The 11,361-nt window shown below is 42.1% G+C and overlaps 1 pseudogene across 1 annotated transcript; it reads left to right on the top strand.

The window, feature by feature from the left end:
- Positions 1-8,285: 8,285 nt before the first annotated feature.
- Positions 8,286-10,055, top strand: LOC149843430 (aspartyl protease family protein 2 pseudogene; annotated as a pseudogene). Its single transcript, XR_016431133.1, has one exon. The product of XR_016431133.1 is annotated as an aspartyl protease family protein 2 pseudogene (transcript).
- Positions 10,056-11,361: the final 1,306 nt, after the last annotated feature.

Below are 11,361 nucleotides of genomic sequence, written 5' to 3'. Positions count from 1 at the left end.
ATCAACAACTATGAAAGCATCAATGTTTTTTTAGCTCATAAAACAATTTTTTTTAGCGAAAAAATATAATCCAAAAGCCGATTCCTACTAAATCAAGCATGCTGAACATATCTCTGACGTTAAATTGTGTTAGGATGACTCACATTGTGAGATTCAAACTAGATTGTAGGTACAATTGATTGTGCCAAATATAAATCCTATATATATATATATATATATATTTACAATATATATAATTTAGATAAAAAATCATAGATGTAAATTTCATCCTGTCAATCTGACCTCACAGATGCATTCAACAAGTCATATTTTTTCGATGTAAAATTATGTTCTTTTGATTGGTGAAAATTTTGGGGTATTGTGTGTCCATTTTTGAAGTCTTGAAAAATCTGCTTACATGTTGCAAATACATGATCTAAAACTTATTTTCTACTAAACAAACTATATAGATCACACCTATAATGTTAGATCTACAATTTTTTTGCAAAAAAAAAAAATTTGTTTTCTACTAGATTGTATATATAAACAATTGTAGTGCGTGTGCATGCACACACACATATATATATATATATATATATATATATATATATATATATATATGAAAATGAAATCCTGACTAGAAAACCTACCTACTGAGAAACATTTTATCAGATTTCTGGTGTGTTTTCAAAATTCTGACCTTACAAATGTGTTCAGCATGATTAATTTACCGAAAATTGACACTTGGATCATGCATTTTGGATGATATTGTAGGCCGTTCATTTTTTAAACCCTATAAAAACCTATCCATGCATCAAAATCAAATGCTTTAAGAACTGGTTCTCATAAAAACAAGCACATAGATCAGAATTAAAAAAAAAACACGGAAAATCTGATAAAATGTTTCTTAGAAGATAAGTTTAACAGGTTTTCATTCCCCTATACATATATTCTCTAAGTTGTCTGCTACGCCGAGACAGCCAAATGATAGGAAACAGCTGCCATAATAACAAACTTCAGTGGAGGGAAACCTGGAAAGAAAATTTATTAAGAGGGAGTCAGGTCGCTGGCTTCCAAGGTTTTGTCCTACCTTACATTCTTGTTACAAAATCTTCCAACCTAAAGCATCGTCATCTCTGGGGATCAATGTTTCTGTGGTTCTTTTCTTACTTCTCTTTCATGTGGGTTCACGGTTGCTTGGTTGCCTTTCCAATGTTGCACGTTGCAGGTTGCATGTAGGGGTGTCAACGGGTCGGGTTTGGTTCGGACCCAGGTAGAATCAGACTTGCATTAATTAGATTTTTGGGTATGGTATCGGGTTCGGACCGTAGCCTAATCGGCTCCACTATAAGAAAAACAATATCCGGACCTGATAAGAACTACATGAACCAAACCTGGACTATACCAAGTAAAACCATATTTTTTTTATCATTTTTACATTGAAAATTTGTGGGTCTTAATTGGAACTCAGGTCAGGTCCGTGTCTGGTATAAAATTTCACAAACTATGCCCAGGTCCATGTACTAATCAGACCTTTGGGTCCGGACCTGGGTCTTAATCTGGTCTTCTTATTAATCACCATACCCAGACTCCATAGGGTTTGGTTTGGGTTGGGTCCAGGTAAACCAGGCCCATTGACACCCCCGCTAGTTGCATGCCATTCCACGTGGGGATGAAGCTCAAAGCTCAACTGGAGCATCAACTCAAGAAAAATTATGAGATTCGAAGTGCCTATGTGCTTCACAAGGAAATTATTCTCCTATTCAAAGAGTCCAAACTCATAAAAAAAACTTTCATAGCTCTCCTACTACTGAACATGAGAGATTTGTAAAAACATACTTCAAGGTTAGTGAAGAATTCCATTGGGAATGAATGAAAAGAGACATCAAGGATGATGTGAGTAGGGATGGCAGTGGACCAGGGGAAAGCGGGGGCCCGCCTCGCCCCGTTTGGACCAGGGATGAAGGGTATGAAACGGGGATGGAGGCGGGGATGAAGGTTAAAATTCATCCCCATTCGGGGATGGAGGCGAGGATGGACTTACACTTTTCCCCGCCCCGCCCCGTCCCCGCCACGACCGCCCCATCCCAGTCCTTCTAAAGGATGGCAATAGACTACGGGGAAACGAGGCCCCGGCCCACCTCATCCCCGTTTGAACCGGGGATGGAGGACATGAAACGGGGATGAAGGCGGGGGTGGAGGTTAAAATCCATCCCCATGCAGGGATGGAGGTTCTAATCTTGAGACAGACCCTGTCCCCCGCCCCGGTCCATTGCCATCCCTAGATGTGAGCTAGTGTGACACTTGTCAACATGTCAAATATGAGACCTCTTTTCCGATCGGTTTGCTTCAACCTTTATTCATTCCAAACAAGTTTGGAAGAAAACATCCTTGGACTTCATTGATGGACTGCCTTGGTGATGGATCGACTCACCAAATGTGGGCACTTCATTTATATTGTGCACCCTTTCATAATAAAATTGATAATAGAGGTATTTGTGAAGTTTTTCAAACTTCATGGGATGCCCAATATTCTCAGCACATTGTAAGGGTAGTTTAATTTTTGTGCCTCTTTTGATTTGTGGGATGATTATAAATAGTTTCTAAGATGTAATTTCTCTATCTTTTAGAATTAGAATTGCTTCTTTTGGCATCTCTATTCTTAGAGTGGATTTGGCTCTAGCAATTCCTAGAGATTTGGCTCCATTTCTTGCAATTGAGAGCTTCTCTCCTTTCCTCTCACTCATCTCACAATTTCCTCACTCTCTCACCATTTCGAAGCTAGCCGATCCGCCATAGTCGTCTCTCTCTCTCTCTCTCTCATTTTCCACAATTTCCTTCATCTAAACTTCATTTCTATCCCAACAGGTGACCTAAACCATCATCATAAATGGCTTAAAAGTCATCAGCATAGGTGTTTGCATGATCTAAACTTACTGATTTGTTTTATATAATTAATTTAGTTGAAATATGCTTTAAATGAGGTACTTTTCATGTTTAGATATATTTTTGAAGTGATGAAAAATTAGCAGTTCATATCACACTACAACTTGATGATGAAAAAATAAATAAACTTTTCTGCTTAAAGTGATTCAATCCAAAGTACTATTTTAGTAAATAAGTAATGCTAAAGACATCTACCGGTTTGGATTAAAAAATTTCTTATATCTTTGTTTGTTGATATATATTCTAAAATTTTATAAAAACCAAAAGAATGGGAATGAAGACAAAAAATTTTCCTTCATAACTTTCTCTCAAAAACAACATCTTTATCATGTTTTTTTATAATAAGAGTATGAGCCATTTTAGTTATCTTATTTTATTTTTAAAATATAGGAAAACTTTCAGAAGCACGCCTAAGGTTTTGGCAATAATAAAAACACACCTAAGCTTTTGATATTGTTAAGAACACATCTAAATTTATGGTCTATCAACTAAAAACACACCTCCATCAATTTAATTTGGTTTATCATCAAGCCAAGTTGAGTTAATAATTTGAATTTACCAATTTACCATCAAACCAATATTTTTTGGTTTAGAAAAATATTAAAAAACCCACCTAAATTTTTTGTGATAATAAAAAAAAGACCTAAGTATTGGTAATTACAACACATATTTAACTACAACTTTGATGGAAGTAAACCTTAGTTTTTTTTTAATTAATTCTGACGAAGATTAGGTATGCTTTTAACGATAGAGAGATTAAACTTAGGTGCATCTTGGTTATCACTCAAAGATTAGGTGTGTTTTTTATAATTTCCCTAAAAAAATCTATTACTTGCAATGCCAATTGTGTAATTTTATACACAAAAATGAACTGTTAGATATCTAAACATCAAACTTTTCATGTGTTGATCAGTTATCATATATCAATTACATCCATACCAACCATTTTTCCTATTTTCTTGAAAGAAGCTATCTAAAACCTTAGTAAATTGAAAGTTACATGACCCTATCAAATGGTCATGCCCATCATTTATATATTTATAACATGTTCTTCTCTTCTACATCTTTGCCAAGCATTGCTCCACCTAAATGATGTCATCTTATTTTAGATGTGTACATATTTTACATAATTTAAATTTTCATAAATTTTTTTTATCTTAATAAAAAATTTACTCAGGAAGCTCACGAATTAAGTGATGAAAAGGAAGAGAAAATCTTAGGGAGCTCACGAGTATGTTCACTCGCCCACATCCTTTAAATAAATAGCATCTCTGTCACTCACAAGCTTTTCTTTTTTCTTTTTTCTTTTTTCCTTTTTCCTTTTTCCTTTTCCTTTTCTTCACCAATTTTTTGCTTTTTCTTTGCTTCTATTTAAAGCGTAAATGGGAATCTCTTTTCTAGAGGACATCATTAGTCCCAGATTTTTTATAATTTTTTCTTATTCTTTTGATTTCTGATCTTTGAAGTTGAAGGAATGGGATCTCTACAAACTTTGTATTGAGGTTGCCTTTACTTTTTTTTATTGGTTTTATGGTATACAATCTTTCAGCCTTTCCTAACTGTCGCTAAAAATTTTTGTCATTAAAGAGCAATTATGTGAAACTCTGCACGCATTATGAGATTTTGATGACTCTTTGTGTTTCTTGGAGCAGACTGACAACCAAATGAGTTCTTCCAGCAACTCCTTTTGTACTAAGATATTCAAGTTCTGTCATTATCAGTGGGCCCCTTATCATACGCTTAATTTACAAAAGGCACTTAACAATATTGATTATTTACTAAAAGCCGCTCGACACTTTATCACATTTAGCAGCTTTTTTTTTTCTCATCGAATCAATGTTACTTGTTATAATTGATAGGAAACGTCTTGAATCGGTTCAAAATAGGATTTTCAATTGAATCAACTGCTGCCGATGTAGCTTGAATCGTTTTTTTTTTCTTGTGATAATTATGATATTTATTTCGTTATTATATTGTTTAAGCATTGAATGCAGATTGTAGAACTTGATTGAAACCTACATGTCATTATTTACTTTGTTTTGCGGTATTTAGATAAATTTCCTAATGTTATTTTTATACGATTTATTTATTTTTATATAAAATTTTAAATAGACAGATCTAAAATGATTTGATTCGTTCTGATGCTGTTGATTTTTTTGTAATCTTTTTGTAAAGCGATTCTATTAAAAACCGACCTTGACAACATTTGATCAAATAATGCAATTTATGCTTTCATTAAGAAATCGATAAAGGTGTTTTAGCCATTTAGTGTGAATAGGGATGGCAGTGGAACGGGGGGAAACGGTTCCCTGCCCGGCCTCGCCCCGTTTGGACCGGGGATGGAGGACACAAAACGATGATGGAGGCGGGGATGAAGGTTAAAACTAAAACGCGTGCGGGGATGGACCTACGCTTTTCACCGCTCCGCCCCGTCCCCGTCATGCCCCATCCCCGTCTTGACCCGCCGCGCCCGTCCCCAATCCTTCTAAGGGATGGCAATGAACCGAGGAAAAACGGGGCCCTGCCCCACCTTGCCCCGTTTGGACCAGGGTTGGAGGACATGAAACGGGGATGGAGGTTAAAATTCAAACATGTGCGGGGATGGATGTCCGGATTTTGAGACGGGGCGGGGGTGGAGACCTTGTACCCCGCCCCGGTCCACTGCCATCCCTAGGTGTGACTAAATAAAGGTCGACCTAATGATTTTAAGACCAAACATGTCTCTGAAACATAAATAGAAAAAGCAGGCAGCTAAAAGTAGTAATTGAGATATTGTGCAGCTTTCTGTAAAATAGCAGATAAGTTTGGCCGATTCAACTGTGCTATGTTGGATCTAATTTGAATTTGGATCCAGATTGGATTTGTTGCATAATGCTCAGATCTGGATTCGGGTCTACTATGATCCAATCACATTCCACCCGATACACACCTAGTGTGAATGGAAAGAAGGTCGAACTCCAAACCAAGAAATGGACATGGATCCAGATCCAGCATGCATGTCCTAAATTGAAAAGAGGTGCATCTAACAAGGAATGACAAGAAGTCAGATGTGGATCGGATCATCTGTAAACCAAAACTGTAGGTCTGCTTCTGGATTTGGATCTGACTTTGCTCAGATAGTAGAGTCAAAGATCGATTATGATGAGGATCCACTGAAAGATTGGTTTGACCTGATTGTCAACAAATCGGACCATATTTTTTTATTTGATGTTGGCTAGGACTGACTAGTTCCAAGCATATTGGGTTCCAAATTTGAACCATATTCGGTAGATAATAATCGGATCCAGGAAGTGTCTGGGGCATCCTGTTTGGACCAGGGTCAGAACTCCAACCAATTTGCATCCCTGAATCCAACCCGTATCACTGGATGTGTTTCCAGCATTTGGAGTCGATTGGATCTTACCCATGATTGAAGCTAGACCAATGTCCAGATCCATCTAGAATCCAGCATTGGTTAGTATTAGAGGTTAACCCTCTTAAGCAGGCTGTCAATGAGGCAAAAGGCTGGCTCCATCTGACATAGAGAATTTTGTGTGGGTACAATTGGGCTACTAACTGGGTCAACCTGATCCGTAATCTGCTTGTAGGCCTGGGTTGCTCATATGTAGTCTGGACCTAGATCAGACATAAAAGCCAAAACAGGTCCAACTAGTTTCTGTCTAGAATTCGGGAAAAATACAGGTTGTACGCAAAGAGGGTGGGGGTACCTTGCCCTAACTACTGGACCCCAGATCTGGATCCAATCATTCAAGACACGGTTGGGTGACCTATACAGTGTTGTGGACCCGGTTATCAAACAAAGAACTAAGCGACAAAGACCACATGGAAGAAAGCGGGCATGTGCTGTTGGTGAACAAGGGACCAACCGGGTCTGGCCCAGACCCAACCTTTGACAACCCTACTTCCTACCATTAGTAGGGATGCAAATCATTGTCAGATCCAGCCTCTCTCTCTCTCTCTCTCTCTCTCTCTCTCTCTCTCTATATATATATATATATATATATATAAATCCGGGTCACATATATTTGGTTCTAGTCCGATCCAGGTTGGATCAAATAAACAAATACGATCAGAAAATCAATTTTGCGCGTTTTCAGCAGATCCAACGGCAGAACGACTCAATAACCGGATCCTTCGAGATCTGTAACCAGATCCAAAAATTTGGATTGGGTCAATCATCAATGACCCATATCCGACTTGCAGTGTCTTGATTGGCGGCTGATACTAGCGGGTCCCACCTTCCTGGGCACCGTGATTTTAAGCCTCACCATGCATTATCATTTAAACTTAATAATTAAATAAACCTTGTCTAAATTGATCTCGGGTCCAAACCCAAGTCCATTTCACCAAACACAATCCAAAATTACCAAGTAAAAATTTTCGGAGGGTATTTTCGCAATTTAAACTTAACCAGAATGGGACCACCGACGTGATAAAAAAGACGGCAACGGGAATGTTTTGCGAGTTTTTTTTTTTCATTTTTTATTTGCCGAGAAATGCGGAGTACTTGGGTCAGTTTGTGCACGGGAGGGCAGCAGGGTTGTTTCGCCTACTTTGTATTTACCTTTTTATCCCCTTGGTTTGGATCGGTGCAAAACAACCAAAATGTCCTTTTGTTTAGGTTTAAGGCTGAAAATGGATCGGATACGGGTTCTATACCGTTTTCAAGGTGTAGTGCGTGCGATTGGCTTCGGGTAGTTTAGGTTGGAATCCAATTCCATTAAAATTTTGCTAAATCCTTTGGCCACTTTCGAGTAATAAATAGGGATTTATTGCAATTGCTTGACATTATGCAAAAGGTTGACATCAGGTAGTTACGAGGGCCATCAAAGATAGTAATGAGCCATTGTATTATACATAAAGAAATACATGCCCTTTTTTAGAGTGGCCAATAAATATATATATATATATATATACTCTATTGGATTAGGTTATGATTTAACATATTGAAATATCCTACCCAACCATATTATAGAGTATTGATTGTGCATGATGAGGCATCACATGGACATGAGCAAATTGGTTAAGGCAAACTTTATCACTACTTAATAGCAGAAAAAAGGTTGGAGTTATTACACTTCCTTAATGAGTTCCAATGTAGTTGGAAAGGCTTATTGATGAAACTTCACAATTAACATAGAGAAAAGACAAAAAGGAAAAAATAGAGAAAAAGAAAAAAACGTTTATTATTAACATTTTCCCAAGTCCCAACTACAATTTACAGCGGTAGACCGTTTGTCATTTATTTAATTTTTTCTTTTACTGCAGTAACAACAAATGAGAAGGATAAAAAGTAAAACCCTCTCCCTCTTTAAATCTCTCACTTCTTTCCTCTCTCTCTACACTCTCGCTCTCTCTCTTACCACCATGGAGAGAAAACCACTCTTACTCTTCTTCTTCTTCTTCCTGCAAGCTACCGCCTCTGCGGAGCCCCTCTTCTACCAAACCCTAGTTGTCCGACCTCTCTCGAGCCCACCCACCCTCGACCTCGATTCCGACCTCCCTTGGAGCGAAACCCTCACCCAGACCGAGTCCTCCACCGACTTGGTCTATTCGCCCCCCTCCCTGGTCCTCCGACTGGAGCACCGGGACTCCCTCGCCCTCAATTCAACCCCGGCGGAGCTCTTCTCCTTCCGCCTCGCCCGCGACTGGGCCCGGGCCCAGTCCATCGCCTCCCGCATCGCCAAGCGGAGGTCCCGACACGGAAACTCGACCCGGAGGTCGCCGACTGGGCTGCCGAGGGCCTTCTCTTCCACCATCGTCTCCGGCCTCGCGCATGGGAGCGGCGAGTACTTCACGCGAGTGGGAGTGGGCACCCCTGCACGTACTATGTACATGGTGGTGGACACGGGTAGCGACGTGGTGTGGATCCAGTGCTCCCCCTGCCGCCGCTGCTACTCTCAGTCCGACCCGCTCTTCGACCCGACGACGTCGACCTCCTTCGCCGGCTTGCCGTGCTCGTCGCCGATCTGCCAGCGCCTGGACGTCTCCGGCTGCTCCCGCCGCCGGTCCTGCCTTTACCAGGTCTCCTACGGGGACGGATCCTTCACCGTCGGCGACTTCTCCACTGAGACCCTGACCTTCCGCCGGACCACGGTCGGCCGAGTGGCCCTCGGCTGCGGCCACGACAACGAGGGCCTGTTCGTCGGCGCGGCGGGGCTGCTCGGCCTCGGCCGCGGCGACCTCTCCTTCCCCTCTCAGGCCGGCCGGATCTTCGGCCGGCGGTTCTCTTACTGCCTCTCCGACCGCCAGGCCGGCTCAACCCCAACCTCGACGCTCGTCTTCGGCGACGCGGCCGTGCCGCCGGCCGGCTCCGGCGGGGCCGTCTACACGCCATTGTTGGCGAACCCCAAGCTGGGTACGTTCTACTACGTGGAGCTCTCCGGGATCAGCGTAGGCGGTGCGCGGGTGGCTGTCGCGGCGTCGGAGTTCCAGATCTCCGGCGACGGGAACGGAGGGGTGATCGTCGACTCCGGCACCTCCGTCACCCGCCTGGTCCAGCCGGCCTACGCCGCGGTGCGGGACGCCTTCCGGGCGGGGACCACCCACCTGAAGCGCACCGCCGCTGGATTCTCGCTCTTCGACACGTGCTACGATCTGAGCGGCCAGGACGTGGTGAAGGTGCCCACCGTGATGTTCCAGTTCGGCGGCCGAGGGGCGGACCTGTCGCTTCCGGCGAGCAACTACCTGATTCCGGTGAACACCGCCGGGCTCTTCTGCTTCGCCTTCGCCGGCACCACCAGCGGCCTCTCCATCATTGGCAACATCCAGCAGCAAGGGATCCGGGTCGTCTTCGACACCGTCGGGTCACGGGTCGGGTTCGTCCCGCACGCCTGCGCGTAGATCTCCGGGTCTCGATTCCGGATCCATCTTTAGCTTTGGGAAAGTAGGGTTGTTTACTTGTTAGTGTCTGATAATTTACGTAAATGGCCTTGGTTTGAAAGTCAAGGACCAAATAGGGCTCGAGTGATTAACTTGGTGATGGTGGGACGTCGTAGTGGTAAGGGTAAGATTTAAGAATTTAAGATGCTTTTTTTTCTTTCCTTTTTTTGCCTTTAAATATATAAAGAGCGACAGGAGTTGTAATAATCTTGTTGTAAAAAGTTCCCAAGAGATGGATATTTTGGGCATTGTCAAATTTTGTTCGCCGCCGCACATCTCACCGTTACCGAGTAAGATGTGCGGCGAAGATTGCCCTCTCCCCTCTCCGGACGGTCTCGTGGGATGGGGGTAGCTGGATGCGTGTGGAGGGGACCTTGAATGACTAAAATACCCTTATGCGGAGTGGGTTGTCTTTTTGAAAGAAAGTTGTCGTTTGAGGTTTTGTTTTGGGCTTTTTCGAGATTAAGCTAAAATAAAGAAAATATGTTTTTATCGTAGACCGTGCTGGGTTTTGACCGATGGAAAGCGACAAATGTCCGAAGTATCAGTTCCTTCTGTTTGAGTTTCCGCGGTTGGCCCCACCAAAATGCAGCAAAAGCTGTGTTTTCCACGGAAAGCCTCAACTTTCAGCGGCATGCAAACACACCCTAAAAGTTAGTAGCCTGATGAAACAAGGCGCGAGTTGGGGTACGAAATAGGGATGCAAATGGATCAGATCCAAGATGGAGGTATTGCATTTTTTTGCTGTTCGGGATCGGACTCCATGTATTTAGCTGTTCCGGATGGGAACCGTTTGAAGTGTGTACCCATATGTTGTGGTTTTTTTTTTAAGTGTGTGCCCTTTCTCTTACGAGTGCTTTTCCGTTGTTGTGCATGATAAAATTCAAACACAGACCCGAACCTAGTTGTACCAAATCTAGGGATGTCAACGGGTCAGGTTTACCCACACCCGACTTATACCAAACCCTATAGGACATGGGTATGGCGATAAATAAGAAGACCCAGTTCCGGCCAATTAATACATGGATCCCAGTATAGTTTGTGAAATTTTATACCAGACTGGGCCTGACATGAGTCTCAATTAAGACCAGCGAATTTTCAATGTAAAAATAATAAAAAATAGTATTTTACCAGGTATAGTCCAGGTTTAGTTCATATAGTTTTTATCAGGTCCGGGTATGGTTTTTTTTATGATGGGTCCGATTAAACCCATGTCCCGATATCATAGCTGAAAATTGAGGTTGGTTTCACCTGGGTCGGACCCGTTGACAGCCCTAATCATATCTGGGTGAAGGAGGATCTGGTGCAATGTGGTTGCACACTTTTAGTGTGCAGCTGCACCTGATTCCCCATCATTTTGCCCCCACAACTGACAATCTCCAACATAAAAGATGATCAGGTACAACAGCACAGTAAAAGTGTGCAATGGCATTGCACCCAATCTTGACAAAAGGTCAGATCTCGACCTGGACCCACCTAATCTTGTTGGTCTAATGATACGTCTCAGATCTCACCGTTGGAGAGAAGGGTTTTTACGGAACAATAATTCGTAGG

Source organism: Nuphar pumila, chromosome 3 (assembly GCF_984573655.1).
Source record: "Nuphar pumila chromosome 3, dmNupPumi1.hap1.1, whole genome shotgun sequence".
NCBI classification, from domain to species: domain Eukaryota; kingdom Viridiplantae; phylum Streptophyta; class Magnoliopsida; order Nymphaeales; family Nymphaeaceae; genus Nuphar; species Nuphar pumila.
The sequence above is the reverse complement of the archived record's forward strand: the minus strand, read 5'-3'. Positions and strand labels throughout refer to the sequence as shown.